The sequence below is a fragment of the Bactrocera neohumeralis genome, chromosome 2 (genome assembly GCF_024586455.1).
Source record: "Bactrocera neohumeralis isolate Rockhampton chromosome 2, APGP_CSIRO_Bneo_wtdbg2-racon-allhic-juicebox.fasta_v2, whole genome shotgun sequence".
Taxonomy (NCBI): Eukaryota; Metazoa; Arthropoda; class Insecta; order Diptera; family Tephritidae; genus Bactrocera; species Bactrocera neohumeralis.
Genome location: NC_065919.1, coordinates 19,995,380 through 20,014,073, shown reverse-complemented (window position 1 = coordinate 20,014,073; position 18,694 = coordinate 19,995,380). Strand labels below are relative to the sequence as shown.

Below are 18,694 nucleotides of genomic sequence, written 5' to 3'. Positions count from 1 at the left end.
TAAACTTGTTTGTCCGACACCAGTAATCTTCGAAACTGTAAAGCCGTGGAAAATTTAGGCAACACTATAATCTTCGGTACATTTTGTTTATGTTTAGGATAACATACATATACGACGTTTTTGTCGTTTACCTGATTTCTTATTGTGGAAACTAATGAATTTTTTTTACCAGATGAACACTTTTACGAGGTGTGGGGTTTAATTTTTGTTAACTCTAATACCGAAACTACTTAAAAGTTCAGTACCCAAGTCCTGAAGAATCCACAATAGATTTCTGATAACAATTTTAAACGAAATGAGTTTAGGTAGAGAGGCTTATAACGTTCATCGTGTTTACATGACATAAACATCAACGCGTCGTTTGTATTATTTTCTTCATTTTTAAATGTCTGAATATTTTGAAGGAAATTCATCTCATACTGCATTGGTTACATCATTTAAGGTTATTCAGCAAATGCACATGACCACTGAGACACCGTTTTAAGAATATATAGCTTTATTAGGATATGATGGCCATGTGGATTTTTCTAAGGCAATATGTAATGGAAAAGTCCATAAGTGATTGCCAGAAATTATATTTAAAATTTAGTATCAGGACGTGGCTTGTGCTGCAGGTATGGCGTGCCAGCTTTGCTTTAGGTTTTTTAGTTTTTGATGGTTATGTGAACAAAGCTACATCTTTACTTGTTTATTGAACTAAAAAGTGACAATAAAATGTGAGAGTTGAGATCCACAAAGTATTTTTGATTTTTGGGCATGATCATACTTACCACTTATTTGCAAGACAGGCTAAAATGGATATGACAGCTTAAAGTGAAATATGTTTTATGGCATTGTCGATAAATAAATACATAAGCCGCATAATGATCGAAGATCACTAGTGATAAAATCAAGCGACGATTGTCAAGACCTAAAAGGGGGAAGCTGTGAAGCTCGTAATGGTAGCCAAACTGACGCTAAAGTTATTTACATATTCAAATACAAAATTGAATTTAAATTTGGTCTCGAGTGGGAAATAAGATGTATTAATCTTATACCATACCATTGAGGCCTTCTAAGGAACAGCATATAATGAAACCACTCACATTGAAAGAAAACTTGGATTTTGGTCATAAAATGGTTATATATTGGTTATTACATCTGACATCAATTTTCAATTTTTTTGTGATGATACGTTGTTTTGCATTTCAGCTGACGTTATACTCTAAAACCAACCAGCTTGTGTAAAATTTGTTGGGAGACGACACTGTTATTATACTTTCTGAAAATCTTTATGAAAGTTAACGACTCTATTTGAAAAGCAAAAATGTTTACAAAAAAATAATTATTATATTTGCAACCGGTTTTACAATCTGCGAGGACTGTGGTGACATTAACGTATTTATAATTATCAAAAACATTACAAAAATGAATTTCTCGATTTATTTTCAAATAATGTATGATGCAACAAAATTTAGTACTCCAAGGTGCATTAATATTCTCGCTTTTTATCATTAAGTTCTACAAATTTTTATTTCACAGAGTGTACTCCATGGGAAACACCTTTTATGATGGAATCACATTTTCCCAATTATCCCACTAAACTTTCAATAAACCGAAGACAAGTTCACACTGCGCATGTTTTGTTTACATTGCTCAAACAAAATGTCGCTCTCGCTCACTACAATTAGAGCGCAAGTTAAGGCAACAGTACTCAGTGGCCTGTGGCAATATGCTCGCATGTGGCTCAATTATTGCAGTTCAGTCGCTTGGTGATGTTCGCAGCGTTTGGAGGTTAAGTGTTTTTTGTGCGGACGGACAGAAAGCGCGTGTGTAAACAACAAGTGATTGAATTTGAAGTTAAAATTTAACGATTTGTGTTTTGTTTATGGTGAAGTGTGAAATTGTTTTTGAAATGCAAAGCAAAGCCAAATATCGCAGTATGAATGACAGTGCAAAATGTGTGTGAGGTTATAATACTTTTAAACAGGAAAAGAAAGTTAAAAACAGCACTCAAAATTAGCCGGTTGGATTTGGATAATTGCCTGTCGGCGCAAGTTCTCACCTTACCAGCGATGAAAATAAAACAATGTGGGTATTTTGCAAATATTTCGTTTACTCCAGGTTTATCCTTCACCGTGATATTTATTTACTGAAAACTAGCTAACCTCAATAACTCGTATCTTTAACCTCTTGCAACACCTTGTTCATCTAACGGTTGTATGTATCAGCTAAAACTAATCGAGAAAGATATACAAGACTTGTAGTTGAAATCCGGGTCTGTCTTTCCGTGCATCCGTCCGTCTGTGCAAGCTGTAACTTGAGTAAAAAATGAGATATCTTCATGAAACTAGGTATACGTATTCCATGGCAAAAAAATGATTTCAAAGATGGGCGTAATCGGGCCACTGTCACGCCCACAAACCGCCATTATGCCGAACACCTATAACGTGCCAAAACTAAGCACTAAATTGAGATATAGAACTCTAACTTACCACAAGGAACTGCAGTGGTGAGTGGCATCTGTTGAATTTTGAAAAACTGGGCGTGTCCCCGCCTTCTAATAAGAATAATGTACATATCTCTTAAACAACTAAAGCTACGGGAACCAAATTCGCTTAGCACAAATATTATAAGAACTCCGACCGACAGTGCGAAACCAGATGATAATACCGCTCACTCCCCTTATAACGGTACTGTTAAAAACTACTAAAATTGCGATAAATCAATAAGTAAATACGCCACAGACGTTAAGTTTTACTTCCGAGATGGTATGGGATGGCTTTATGGGAGCCGGTGTGAAAATTGGACTATGGTCTTGGCACCGCTCACTTTTAGTTGAAATCACATATCTCGAGAATCGTGACATTACTCTAAAACTTTGTATGAATGGTGCATTTGAGATGTGCGACCTTATGACTAAAAATTGCATAAATCGTACCAAAACTGTTTAAGCCCCTAAGTACTCAATATATGGTTTCAATGCTTATACATGACTTTTTATCGAAAATCTTTTAGGTTGGTCGGAACAAGGGTCCATTAAAACCCAATATATTATGGCTATTGGTATATTGTCATTCTAATTATTCCGGTTTCGATCCCTCACAGAATTCATCTTGCTTTTCTACCACCCTCTCTGAGTAGATCTTTCCTCCATACAAATGTGCTTCGGTGACACTCATTTGCCTTTCACTGTTCATTTTTGTGTGGACTGACAGTAATAGAATTCCAAAAAAATAGACTACCTCAATGACTCTACTCATCGACATCTCGAATAACCGACTATTCTGAAAATCTAATGTGGGAAAAAAAATTCATGATATTTCAGCATTAATCAAGCAAGAACATTGACTCAAGTAACAACAAAAAAGACTATTAACAATGAACCCACAAATACAATCAAATCGAAGGTTACTTAGCGCTGTGGACCTTCAAGTATCTTAAAATGAGTTCCAAAACAAGCAAAACAGGTTAACATGAGTTATACCGAAGCTATGAAGCTCTTTACAAATACTAAAGATTCCTAAGAGCTTTCTTCGGTAATTTTGTATGACAGCTATATGCTATAGGTACTCGATCTGAACAATTTCTTCGGGCATTGCATTATTGCCTTGACAGACGAACAGTTCCAAATCGGCTCAGATCATCATGCTGATCATTTATATATATATTTTATGGGATCTCTTCAAGGTATAAAAAAAAAAAAATAATCTCAGCCCTCTGATCAATTTCGTACTATTAGCAGTTAAACAAACTCTGAAACGGAAGCACCCTTTTAACTTTTCGCCACTAAAACCCATATTCATTATAACTTTAAGGCAGAAAATTAATTTGGTAGGATTAACTGTATTACCAATTGCCATACCAACTCTCTCCACACAGTCGAACGACTTTCCGTTTAAAGCAAGTTTCTCGAGGCGTAACTTCGTGTGTAAATACCACCTTTCGCCGAATGTTAATTAATTTTTTATTTGCTTAAGTCCCGTAAATGCGTACACACATGCAATAAAAAACTTTCGTGCACCGATTTTCATATTTACGAACAGCGAAATAAACCAAAAATATGCGTGTACCCAAGTCAACATACGAATACCCTTAAGCGTCGCGTATATTACCGTTAACCTTGTAACTTTCTGATAAAATAACGGCAAAAATTAACTGCCCCAGGTATTTGTAGTGTGTCAGTGTATGTGCAGGGGTTTTCGTCTTCTTAAGGCGCTTACCGCATCACTACCACGGCGGAAGAATCTCCAAATTCAACGACAAATCCAATCTTGTGGTTGTTGAGTCGTCTGCTGCGGCTTAAATAAAAAATGAGCTTAGCTGCAAGTAGACGCTGCTGAAGAGCACCACACACACGCGCGACAGTTAAATATTTTTATATATATCTTGTGCAAGCTGCTTTTCTTCTGTCTCCAATATCTGAGTGAAGATTCTACTCAAAACATTCTAAAGCCATTGACCTCGACTTTTAATGAGCTGACGCCCAGTAAGTTTTCAATGTCAAGGTTAAGAGTAATTTTAATTGCATTCTGTTCATTTTTGAAAAGTTGTGAAAAGTTAAATTAAAAGTCTGACATACGAAGGAGATGGCTACATAGATAGGTGATTAGCGCTGATAGCGACATTTTGATATACTCTCAAATGATATACTAAGATATGTTGATATCACGTTCCGCTGAGGTGTTCGAACCATTTGGCACCCTCAATGAAACTACTTATCTCTGTTATGTTTTTTGTATCACTAATGAGGCCGTGCTCTCCTTGACTGTCTGCCCTTCAAAGTAACACATCTAATGTTAACCTCATGGCAGCCTCCTCCGCTTGAAGTGGTCTGGATGACTGAAGCTAGAGTTGATGGAAAGCTCCAAACAGGTTACTTAACTCCGATGGATGCGTACAAAACTTCACTGCACCACTTCTTCAACGGCACCGCCCCGTCAGCAAATTCCTCAAAAGTGTGTGAGCAGAGAAGAAACCAGCAGGAGAAGGTTCGGTGACACAGTGATCAATCACTACTCAGTATCCGTCATATAACCAGCTTCCCTAAGTCTAACAATAGCTTTCGCCTCAAAGTATCTGCCAGTTATGTCTAAAGCTGTTAGGAGTAAGATATTGAGTAAGAATATCGTGTGTTTATCCAAACGCCCTCGCCCAGACAACGATCCCCTATTAAATTATTGGCTTATGTACAGTTTTGGATTTATGGCTTGGTTACCATATTTAGATGAAAGCATTGACGCACCGAACAGGTATAAAAAATTCCCTCGGAGAGTTCCAGGAATGCATCCGATAATTCCCGGCGGGACCAAATGCCTAGTGTGTTCTGATTACGTAGAACCTACTACCATATACAGAGTCGTGAAATATTAAAATATTCAGAATGAATACAAGCCTTGAATCTTCCTTGGTTCTCTACTTTGTAAGATTTGAGCCACAGCAATCCATTAAAAACCTACGACCTTTAACGAAAGTTGATGCGGATCAAAGTATCTATTATTAGTGATTCCTGTCAAAGACTTCTTTTATCCTGTCCAAAATGTGTGATGAGAACTCTTCAACTCTACAGTAGAATAGACATTTGGAACTATCACTGATAGAAGCCGCATAAGCGCTCATGATATGCAAACAATGGGTAGATCCTGGGGTTGTAAGCCAAGCAGCATCAGATGCGGTGGCCTGGGCATCGAAAGAGTCGTAGATTTCGGTAGGACTTCAATTATCGAAGCTGAAAAGACTTGCTAGCAACACTTGGGGTCAAACTGGAACTCACACCGTTATTAATCAGTTAAACAGAAAATTATACTATTCTACTCACGACAGCAGATGGATATGGAAGAAGCAGTCTCGGCTCAACAAATGGAAACCTCCGATGAACAGACACTATAGACTCTTTTTCTAAGGGACGGCATTACCAAAATGATGAATTTCGCAAAGAAGTGTAAACTAAGTATTAAAGGATAACACTATTCAGTGGCAAACTGACGGCTTGTAAGATATTGATACAGCCGTCACAGAACCGACCGTGCAATAAGTTTCGACACCCATAGGATATTTTCCGAGCATATTTCAAGCAGAGGACTTAGCTGTAAGTTAGTCTGTAGAACAATCACAATCAATAAATTGCCATAGTTAACGACAGTCATACGGCACTGAAAGCGATCTCAGAATGGCTGAACTGCCTATTTATTGGTAAGCATATAGTATGTAGTACGTCATCTGGGAGATGGGTACTAAAGGCGAAGCCAGCAATAAATTGACTGATGAGCAAAGTGGAAAGAGTGCCAGAAAAACTTATCGGCAGCAAGCAACAGGCATTGCAAGGCTACTAATAGGTGGTTACAAACTAACAATGAGACAAATTCCGTCTACTTGTCGCCTTCTACACGGGGCCTTGCATGTTCAACAAGTACCTAAACAATCTGAGTACAGCAATCTGCAGACGCACGTTTAAGGCTCTTGGATGCATATATACGAAAATGCGATCATCAAGTTCCTTGAATTTTTCTTAGTGCTGGGTCTTAATGAGCACGTGTGTTATTGGGGAGAGCAAAAGAGACCTTCGGCCGCAGTGCAATCCTCAATTAAATTCTATTCTAATTTTATAAATATATTCAATTATGCCTTTAAAATTGTGTTGAATTAAAATTTTGAACAGGTGGCAACTCTCTTCAAACGAAATTCTCAACTGAAAATATGCTGCAAACGTTACAGTTTTATATCACACACAACTGTTTTAATTAATTTTTTTTTTTAATTTTTTTATCTTCACATACTTTTAGTCACTTTTATCAAAAATTAATTAAAAAAATTATTTTTTTTGATTTTTTACTATGTGGCATTTTTTTAGTGTGACAAAATTTAATTTATTTCAAATTTTTTTAGGAAAAAAAAACTTTTAGCCAGCACTATCCATATATTTTTATGTGGCATCTTTTCACTTTTATTATGTATATTGATAGCGTGACGAAATTTCGTTGCGTCACACAATTTCGTTGCACTCGAAAAGTAATTTTTCAACATTTCTACTTAAATGACTCAACTTGAAATGCTAAAGTTTTACAAGTATTTAAACCATTCACATTGGCATCTTTTACGACTTGCCAGCCAACGAACAACAAAAACAATAACAACAACGAACACTAATAAATGTAGTAAAATGGCAAACAGCCAAAAAACACGAAAGAAACAGCTGCGATGAAAATTATGCTTAATGCAATTTGGCATTTTTTGCCATGCTCAACAACAACAATAGCAGCAACAACGTGCATTCCAACTTCGGGCAACCACAAAAAAGCGCGCACACAAAAGTTATCAACAAGTTTTCTTGTGCAAACTATTCGACGCTGCAGTTGGTTAGTGGCACAATGAAATGCGTTGTAAAAATGACGCCTAAAAATTTGGGTGGGTTCGATGCCCAACTGTGTGCCTCTCCGCCAAGCATTTGCAACATACTTTTTCGCAATACTGTAAAATAACTTTTTTCGCTCGCAGTGTTATTGTTACTGTTGCCATGTTATTGCCATTTCATTTCTGAGCAGTTGTGGGCAAAAGTTTGTGGCGCTTGCAGGCAACGGTTAAAGCTCCGCACTGCATGGGCGGCAGCAGCAGCTCGAGGGCCGGGGTTTTATGGGCGGTTCGTGCTCTATATTTTCAGTTATATAGGTGTGAGTGCATATAATGCTTATATATGTATGTATATAGTTTAATGCTCACTATTTGTACTGCTAAGCGCGCTGGTGGCGTTTTGCTCCTTCACGTGGGCTGTGGCAGGCGAAAATAATGCGGTACGAAAATTAAAAGTACGAAAAGCGGTTGTAATGAGTAATTTAAAACTTGTTGCATTCCAATTTGTTGTACATTAATTTTAACTAGAATTTCTTTGTGCGGCGAACAATAAAATATTTTCCTGACGTCGACATAATTGAGAGGGCGAACAGTTGTAACTTTGCAGACGCTTTAAATTGGTCGCTTTCAAAAGCGTTGGTTGCCATATTTCTTTTTAATTGCACGAAACTCATTTTGAATGTTTACTTTATTGCTTTGAAAACTTATTACGTAATAACTGGGTACTTTTGCAATCAAATATCTGCTTAAATTTTCAAATAAATAATTTTAAAAGTATCTGTATTTCCATAAGGTTTTCAGCAAAAGTGCTCATTTGGAACTTTTTTCTGGAATTTCGAAGAAATTGCATTAAGAAAGCCGTCCATTAATACATAAATTCTCAAAAAACATTTTCTACTAATTACAGGGTTTGTGCGGAAAGTAGAAGGACTGCGGATTTAAAAAAAAAATATTGAATCAATCGTTAAAATTCTTAAAAAATTTTCAAAATAGTCTCCTTCAGGCATTCTCCGGAATAGCTTTGAGAGCCGAGGTGCATGCTGCTTGGATCCCCTTTCATCGGCCTTTTCAGCGATTAATCCTTTGTTTGAGTCTCTTGAGGACTTCCGCGTAAAACTTGGCGTTGACAGTTTGTCCAGGAGAAACAAATTCATGGTGTACAATGCCTTTGATAAAAAAAATAATGAGCATTGTTTTTACTTTGGAATTGCTCATTCTTCCGGTCTTCATCAGCGACCTATTTTCGGCCCTCCAAAAAGGCCTGGTGCCACCAAAACACACCACTTCTTGCTAAAGCAACATCTGGGTAAGCCTGCTTGATCATATCAGACGTCTCTGTCGCAGATTGACCGAGTTTCACAGAGAATTTAGTTGTGCACCTCTGCTTTAACGAACGCTGCATTTTTGGCATGCACCACTCGCGAAAATGTTTGTCCTGACTCTCCAGGTGCTCGGAGAAAACTGACCAGCCGCTCGTTCGTTAGCTAGGAACGCTCGAAGTAGCTTTCTTAAGAAAGTCACATTATCTTATAAATACATAAAATATAGTACACTTTATAGATATTCATATCAGTTGACCGGCTGCTACAATTTAGTTTATTTATTTTTTAACATGTGGCAACTCAATTTGACATTTTTCAATTTGCAACCCTTTGGTGGAACTCTCATTTGATAACGATATTCAATAAATTTATAAACCATTTGATCAAATTTGACCCGGACAGACAAAAACCAAACAATTTTTTCACGTATTTTAATATAAGTCTTTATTGTAATATTACAAGCATAACCATTCTTATTTTCTTTTGCATGTGCTTGCATATATGTTGTTAGTTTTCGATAATTTTTGGATCGACATTTGCCAAATTGTTTAAGGGGGGAGCCTGCTTTAGGAGGCTCAAAAAATCGATTTTTTTTTATTGCTTAAATCTGTTCCTAATATATCTAAGAATATGTCTGTCAATTTTGGAAAGAAAATTCGGATTATTTTCGAAGATACAGCACTAAAAGCAGTCGGGCGCCGAGCAGGTATACGAGCGTTCGGGCAGCTGCAGCCGCTCTATAGAGCGCGTTTTCTCGAGTTTTCATTTTTGGGATTTTCCAAAATTGACGGGCAAAATTACAAAAAAAGTATTCAAGCAATCGTATAAAACCAAAGCTTACTAGATTCAGTATCTTATTACCTCCTCATATTCATAAGTCCCCCATATTATTGTTCTTGTCATTAGAAAAAATGCATTTGATGATTGTAGGAACCTCAGCTACGTTGTAAAGCATTTCTTTTGCAACCTCTACTTAAGGCCAATATTGCAAAATAAAATCAGATAATTTCGTATGAGTCTAGCATGACACACTTCATACCCAAAACAGTAAACAAAAGGTGTTGAGTCAATGATAGGAGATCTTGAGATACTTTGCTCTCTCTCTGATGCCAACACGATGATTTTCAATAAAATATTTATGAACATTTTCATATTTGTATATACGTATGCGAATATTACTGTATTTTCAAAGGAATCCAGAATATTAGCTACCATTAAGTATAAGGCTCTGCTTCATACCATAATTGCGCTCGCAAAATTCTCATTTGTATGAAATGTATGAAATAAATAAATATGTCATAATGCAATACATATATATATAGCTGTGTATATAACTGCACTCATACACCGCACCTCATATTTACACAGTTTGACAGTTGAGTGCACGCTGCGCTCCAAACCGCACACACCAAAACCATCTGGTAACCTCCAACAGACGCCTGCAGCTATGCAATGGCATAGAATCTTGTGCAAATAAATATATATAAAGAAGTAATGTGCACATAGGACGCACACAAACACACATATACACTTAAACATATACATAAGCAACTACTTAGTTGGCAGCATATATGTAGCAGCAATAAACAGGAGACAAGCGCAAAGATGAGTGCGGCAGTGGCAAGTTTATATGCATGCAACATGCAACATGCCAAATGCAGCATGCACGTGGTAACAACACACACACATGTAAATAGTTGTATGTATTTATAAATATAACGAATGCATGTGGCAACGCTATAATTAGTTTAGTACAGCTCAGTGAACAGTAATGAATAGAAACAAAACATACCTCAAAGAGCTCTCGGTCTTACACACACGCGCTTACACGCATACACGCAGCCAGTGTGTGGTGAAAAGTAGGGAAAGTGAAAGCGAAAGCAAAAAACACATGCAATCACATACAGACAGATAAATAAAAAAGTTGTTTACAAACTCAAGCGCTCTTTTACACCGCACAGTTCGCCATTGAGGCATGTGTGCCACGGCGTATGAGTGCTCTAGCAATTCTATGCTGGTGATAGAAGCAAAAACCGACTTTTAGATAAACAAGTATGTAAGTATATGTTGCGCTAGCTTTGAACTTGCATATTCATATGAGTGCATACAAACTGATGCACACGTGCGCATTTGTGTGCAGTTCATTAAAGCCACTCAGGTGGCGCATATGCGGTTGCCACACAAAGCTGAAAAGTCTGCCAAAGCAAACTAAATGAAATTTTCGTTTAATATAAACATGTCGCTTTGCAAATATTTACCATTCATGCAGCAGAGAAACAGTTTTTTAGAAATTCATTTCAATGTGCTTATAATTTTGTAGTAAAGCTTTTCATTTTTATTTCCAAATAGCAACTAATTAAATTTATTTTATTACAAAGTGCTTATCATTGCACAAAGCTTGCAGAAAAATTGTTAGGAATTCCAACTCTCAAACAATTTGTATGGAAAGTATGCTTTGCTCTTTCATACATTAATTCAATACTTTATACCTAAACTTCGGTTAATGATTTTTTTATTTTTCTTTTTAATTTTTAAATTTTTTAAAAATATTTTTTTAAATTTATTCTTCAATTTTTTTTTGTAATTTTTTTAAATTTGTTTTTAATTATTTCTTTAATTTTTTTTTTAATTTTTTTAAAAACAAAGGTGTTGTCAATATTAAAATTAGCTGCACCTTACACCACCAATTCTTAGACAAAAATTTTTTATCGTTTTTTAAATTTTGAAATTTTTTCAAATGAGTGGTAACTCTCTTAAACATATTCCGACAGAAATTTGTATTTGTTCCATTTAGATCGATGATCCCACAAATTTCTTTTAGATAAATATATATTAGATATTTTTTTATTAATAAACAGTTGGCAACCCTCTTAATATTATGTGTGCGATATCTGATTTTCTGGAAACCGCTGGAGTTGAATCCTTACATCATAAGAATGTATGTTAGTGTTTCATCAATTTATTTAAATAAATAATTATGATCTGTTGGCAACCCTATTATTATTAATACTTTAAGAGGCGAAATATTTAAAAAGCTCTTTATTTTAATATTCACATGCTAATCTTCCATTTAGTTTACCAATATCTTTTATTTAATATTTTTAAATATTTGGCAACCCTATTTTTATTGTTATATCAAAGCACCAAATATTCTAAAATCTCTGTATTTTTATATTCACATTGTAATATTTTATTTATTTTATCACTTTCACTTATTTTTTTAAACAGTTGGCAACTCTCTGAATATTTTGTAATGTACACTTTTTTAAATCCCTTCATTTTGATAATCACTTTACAATCTTTCCGTTATTTTATCAATTATTTTAAATAAATATTTATAAAGTTGGCAACCCTTGTGAAAAATGTTCCTAAAAAATTGTATTAGAAAAAAAAACTCTCCTTAAGATAAACTGCAGTGGTCCGGCAGTTTAAATGGCAGTCATATGGGTAACTCCGGGCAGTTTATCTCGATATGAGCTCCGTCCTCCATTTTCGAGCCAACTGTATAAAAGTATAATGTGTAGTGATTGGCTACTATCTCTTTCTAAGCTTACTCTGAATCTTCCTTCTAAGCAAAAAAGTGGAATGATGTAGTCGCTGCCTGCCAGATTGTGATTAAGCAGGGGCGGCCAATGCAAGAAAGCTCTATGGTATGTAAGTTCTCCCGCTACCAGTACTCGTCCGGTCGATTTTGCGCGCAGTTTTCAGTGACGAAATCTATAAGTAGCAGTTTTAACACTAACTCAAGAACCGGCGCTTGGATGGTTCGTAGAGCTTCCGTTATGAAAAAATCAATGGGCTGAACCATTTCCAATAGAGGATCGATCTTACTATTGCTGTGTAGCACCAGAGAAAAGGAGAAAGCCCCTGTGCCGAACATGTGCCTACAGTACTGTAGCGGAAGATCTGTCCTATTTACCGAATGGAGCTTCCATGGAGGCACTTTTTACTTCTTTGTGAAAACAAATTTTCCCTGCATTCAACATGCACACTTCTATACAGTTTTGTAATTTTGCTAATGGTGTGTAGACATCTTCACGTTATTAATGAGACAATTATATCAGCATATGTTACTATTTAGGGGACCATGCTTCCTAATGTCGATAGGAGCGAAGATTGATCTCCGCCTTGCAAAGTGCCTCCAAAGTCTTCTTTAGTCATTCTACTACGTTCTATTCTTCTTTTATACTTGTAGAGGTCAAAGGGCTTTTGACGCACAGTTGTATTTCAGCATGAAACTCCATTGACTCAATACTGTACAAAAATAGATTAAGAAAAATACAAAATATATGGATTCCGTAGAAATGTTTTTGAATGTTAAAGGAATAGTACAAGAGTAATGATGTAGTGCAGTATCTACGGATCTGCCTTTAGTGTATGCTTCTTGTACTTTGAACCAGCAGCTAGGAGGCGCCGTGCCCCTGACATGCACGTCCAATATTTTTTCTATAGAGTTTGACCGCCGAGCTAATCAAACAAGGCGGCGAAGAACTGAAAAGGAGCATGCATCAGCTTCTTTGTATATGGTCGGACGAAAGCATGTCCGATGATTGGAATTTAAGTGTAGTCTCCCAATCTAAGAAAAATGAGATTCCACAATCTGCGCCAACTACCGTGGGAGCGTACTGTGTGAAAGATTAAAGCCCACCGTCAAAAAGCTGATTAGACCTGAAAAGGGAATCGACTCGCACCACCACTTAGTCGATTTTGCAGCTTCTGGCAAAGCGAAAAGGAGCTTCCGCGATGTCTGAGTTTGGTATCCCCGCATAACTAATATGGCTGTGTAAACTGACGTTGATCAACATCAAAAGCTCCGTCAAGATCGTTGATTCTGCGAGCCATTAGATATCAAAATTAGAAAAAACTTCTTCAATCTGCTGAGCCGGGGGAGGCAGAGGAAGAGGAAGATTCTGTTGGACATACCAGGTGGAGTGGCTACACTTAGAATCTCCAATTAACGTTAAACAGCGGGAAGGAAGAACGAATGGCGCGCTGTTGTAAACTCGGCTATAACCGTGCCAAAAAACTTCGGAACATTAAAAAAATTATCGGAATATTTCCATAATAGTGACGATATATTCAGTATTGGACTTGAATAGAATTGGATCCGTCACTAAAAACCATCTTTAGTTCAGATGCTAATACATTTAGTTATATGTATTTCGGTGGAGGCCACTTGAGTAAATGTAAAACAAAAGCGATAAAATCAGAACCATAAAGTATATAGTTTTGGTTTGTTCTGAATATCCAATCTTACATTTGAACTAAAAGCATGGAAAAAAACAAAAAAAATGAGATTAAGATAAGACTTACTGCTTCGTTTGCACCATAGATAGTTTCAAGTATCGGAACGGTCGTGAATTTTATCTATCAAAAACCTTAAACTCGACAATCTCATACAAACTTGAAGTCTTGGATGCGATTCAGATCCAAATTCATAGGAAGTTTTAAGGGTTTAGCTGAGCAAGGAATCTTCCAGCAGCTCTCAAGGTATCTAAAGAAATATATGTAGATGCCTTCAATAACTTCAATTCTAAAGAAATCTCAGTTTCCGCCGCTTTCTCCGACCGTTTGCACTTAAAAATGACTTTCATTAAAACGATTACAACCATAACACTTCGATTGACAGACGTTTTAAAGGCGAAAGAAACCAAAAACCGGAAATGACAGAGGACGCATTTAACCTATGGCAATAACAAGAACATATACACCTACACAAGGTTCAATACCAGAGCTCACGATAAGCTTTTAATATGCAGCTCGGCCACAAGCAACAAGTCATCAGACACATAAGCGCATGACGATGCGCACAGCGAATTCAGTTCGCTCGTATTTGCGAGTAGAATGTGCAATAAAATCGAAATTAAAATAATATGAAAGAGAGAAAAACAAAAACCGTTACATAACAAACGAGGGAAAATGAAAGGAAAATAATTTAATTGCTGCTTGGGTCGTTGTCTGCTGGTTGCTGTCGCGCGATATCCTTGCTGCGGTTATGCGGTATGCGCGTGCTTCATTTGTATATTTGAGTGTGATCTATGTATGGTGTGTGTGCGTGTGTGGGTGTGGTTGCGGCAGCTTTTGGCAGCGCAAGATATCCATTTAATCGCCGTTGGCGCATATTCGCGCTGCTGTCAAGTGACAATGCCATCAGGGCTGCATGTAAGTATGTATACATGTATTTGTGTGTGTGTATGTTTGTAATTGTTAGTAGTAATGGTTATGATTGCTCGTGTTCTTTTTAATGTTAATTATGATGTGCAAACATTTTAATTTTTCGTTAATTTGAGTAAGTGCTTTCGGTTTCTTTTTAATATTTTCTTTTAACTACTGTGGGCGGAAACTTTCGTAGTTTATTGAGAGACAAAATTTTTTCGACATTACCTGTTGACTTTTGTATTTCGGGATTCGGCACCACTAGTGTTGCAATTTGGAAACTCACAATTTTATCGTAAAAATTTTTTGATATTCACACTCAGACCAACGATTTTTACGAAATTGGCGGGGGTGTTGTTTTGCAAAAGCATGATGGTCTCGGACATAAGAAATCTTCTCGATTTAGTTGGATGATTGATGGGTTTAATGCGATGCGGTGTTTCGCACTAGGTCAGAAAGCTGAACTGATTGTCTAGCACGTGAATTATTTAATCGACGAAGGCGTTTAACCAGGAATTATTGTCAGCTTTTTGTGTGAGTGGTGTGTGGATAGGGTCCAATCTTTATTCACTAGTCCAGAGCAGTATAGAAGTTCAATTTGCAGAAATTTCGGCAACGAGGTCTGACCGGAGACTTAATTCTGGTACCATGGGGAGCTGGAGCTCTTGGAGTTCACTGCGACCTGCTCATGAGGACGGAACCCTCGGTGAGTAACGTGAGGTTGTGGTTAAAACCCGAATGCGGGAAGAACTGACACTTTGTCAGTTGAGTGTGGAGTTTCAATTCAACCGGGTGCCGGACCCAATGGCAGAGGTTTTAAATGTGCCTCGAACTCTGCTAAGGTGGTTAGTGTGTTTCTACTCTCTCAATTGGTACTGAAAATGCCAAGCTGGACGCCGATCAACGCATTGATTTGATCCGCTGTGGTTTTGAGTGCCTTACCGCACGTCGGTCGTTAGCAGGCACCTACGTTAAACACACTGGACGCTGTATGGTAGCTTCAAGATCATTCAAATCCCGATATATATAGTAAAAAACAACTCATATACTTGTTAATGGATTTCTCAATTTCAGTTCTTCCGCTTCTCAAGAAAACTGTTCTTAGAGCGACAGAATTGAACCAAATGTATACAAATTATTTGGGTACAAGATACCCAAGGTAAATGAAGAAGTTTAGTTTGAAAGTCTAAAAAAAATTATAAATTTTTTGGCATAACTTTTTTCTTCCCACGAGGAGTTTCAATTCCATATTTGGTGAGTGTTGGCCAGCTGTTGTTTACGATGAAAACGGCTTGTCTGGACGGTTTTTTACAATGAAAAATTGTGCAACGCGCTGAAAGTGTTGCAGAAGTGCTTTAAGGATCTACTTCATCACGAACATAAGTATTTGAGTGGCACAAAGCATGCAGTGAAGGTCGCGAAGACATCGAAACGTCGTAAAAGTTAAGGAAACAGTGCCTGAAAAGTATGGTATTGGCATAAGAGACTGCAAAGGAACTAAACATCTCTTACGTATCGACTCAACACTCTTTGGTTAATGTTAATTAATTTTTATTTCTTAGTCCAGGTCAAGTTTGATCATATCCTGATTGAGTTTTTTATAAAAGAGCCTGGTTTTCAGACTACAGATCCAGATCGCGTTTCAGTACACCAAACACCAAATTATCTTTATTACTACAGAATCATTCTCAGAATCATTCTACATAATCATTCTTTGCTTCCAATTTTTAGAAATGGGGTTTCAGTTGGCTGCTATTAAGTAATTGATCCGGAACATCGTTTGCAATAGTTCGGTGTACGGGCCCAAAACGAAATGGCCACCAATCCCGATTTTCACGAAAATATTTTTTTCAGCGATAAAGTCTTTGTCTGATGTGCTCTACAGTGGATGTTTTTTCAAAAATTAAGCCATAATTTTTATTTTTTTTATTTTGCGGGTGAGGCCGTGGAAAATATCTTCCGCATCATCAGTGCTGTCGTCGCAGCAACGGTATGTGCAGGTTACTGAAATTCCTGCTCTAAGGAACCGTCGCCCACCCAGGGACATTTGCATTACTTCAGGATGGCATTTCCCATTGAAAGATTTACATCTGCGCACCTTCGTCTAGGTCACGCTTTTTGCTACATAGCAAGATTGCTGTGAATTTCTGGATAACCCACCAGTTTGCTTTACTCTCCAGCATGACGCTGATTAAATTGTCCGCGTCAAAGAATGTGTGTTCAGCGTCGTCTTCGGTCGCATCGTTGTATAGGCATGACGGCTCTTCGACTTTTCCCATTCTGTGGAGATACTTTTTGAAGTATCCGTGATAATAAAAGCTGGTTTGTGTAAAGTTCCACTTCTCCGAATTTACGGCTTGTCCATAAGTTTAGATCTTTTATTAGCCTGGCCGTTCATCTACCGCGACTCTCAATCCCTTATCTTCGTTGCCATGTTATTTTTGAATCTTTCTTTATTTGTTCTATTGCGCTCTTGTTATTTTCAGATATTTTCTTTACCTCCCACAGATTTTTCCTTTCGTATGCTAGAAGGTCAACAGGGGCATTACCGCTTATAACTAATACTGTATCGCCTGACGCTGTTCGATAGGCTGATATAACTCTGAAGGCTGCAGTGCGGTACACTCTGGCCACTACCTTTCGCAGGTTTTTCTTTTTAAGCACGTCTGCCCGGTTCTCAGCTCCGTATAATAGGACGCTGATTGTCGTCGACATTAGGAGCTTTTTCTTTCCTTGACTGGGGCCTCCTATCTTGGCCATTAGTCAGCTGTTGGATTTGTACTCAGAAGGTGAGTCTGGACCCCAGTCTTACGTCTAGGTAGTTTACTGCCTTTTGCGTCTTAAGAATATCCGAATTCGTTTGCATGCTTATCTCGACGGGTTTGTGTTTATTTATTAGCAGTAATAGCTCAGTTTTTTTCCGTAGTAAGCTGGAGATTGTGGGAGTCGAACCATGCTTGCGTCCGTTTCATGACCTGATTATTTATGTATTTATGTGTTGATCTGCTGGGTCTAAAGCCGTGTTATCTAATGAAGCCATAATGTTAAGGCCAACGCTTTGAGCCATAATTCATATTTTTGATATTTTTGTTATACCTGAATTAAAGTATTTTGATGTGAACGACCTTTCGCATTGCACGTCTATGCAAATTATCCCGAAACGAATGACAACTCGGAAAGGAATATGTGGCGAGTTTTTGCTGGCTCACCGCCACAATTATGGAAAAAAAGTTTACATTTGGAACTTTCGGCTCAGTAATGGAAATAATAAACGTGACCTCAAATATTTAAAGAACTGATATATTAATAAGAACTGTACAAGTAGGCATATCCGTGTCTAAACTGTGTAAGAAAAGAAAGAGCAAATTTTGTTTGCAATATTTCTATGTAGTCTATCCAAGGAGGATTAAAATTCTAACCCACAGGGCTAGCTTAGCTAATCTTTATATATCAAAATTACGTGTCACTTTGTTTGTCCGCGATGGAAACTTAAACTACTCAACCGATTTTACACATTGTGTCCAGATGAAACCAATTGGAAGAATAGTTAAAATAATTCAAAAATAAATAAAACAAATTTAAATGGACGTCTTATTTTTTCATAATGAAATCCATTATTGATTGTGAACATATTGGGAAAGCAAAATTAATTCGTTATTTTTTCCAATGAAATTTATTTTTATGAACATATTCAAAATTAAACCTCAAGTACAATTCCTTGGATTTTTATACCGACAAAAACGTTTTCACCTTTATTCGTAAATAAAATGTTCACTGTATTGAATAGTTTATTATATGGATAATAGTATAAAATTTATACCACAGCAATGCGTGGCCGAATCCCCTAGTATTTTATAGATTACGATCACATAAAATGCTAAGCTCACAAG

At 36.9% G+C, this 18,694-nt stretch overlaps 2 protein-coding genes across 3 annotated transcripts in view; both read left to right on the top strand.

The window, feature by feature from the left end:
* The window catches only part of LOC126751745 (uncharacterized), a 72,900-nt gene that overhangs the window by 13,572 nt on the left and 40,634 nt on the right, over positions 1-18,694 (top strand). Inside the window, exon 1 of one of the 2 annotated variants that reach the window (XM_050462256.1) lies at positions 1,751-1,808. The exons of the other annotated variant lie outside the window; for it this stretch is intronic. The gene's annotated coding sequence lies outside the window, so the exon portion shown is untranslated. Of the gene's footprint in view, positions 1-1,750; positions 1,809-18,694 lie in introns of those variants that run through there. 2 annotated transcript variants of the gene reach the window in all.
* The window catches only part of LOC126751746 (uncharacterized), a 46,303-nt gene that overhangs the window by 13,572 nt on the left and 14,037 nt on the right, over positions 1-18,694 (top strand). The gene's annotated exons all lie outside the window — the stretch shown is intronic.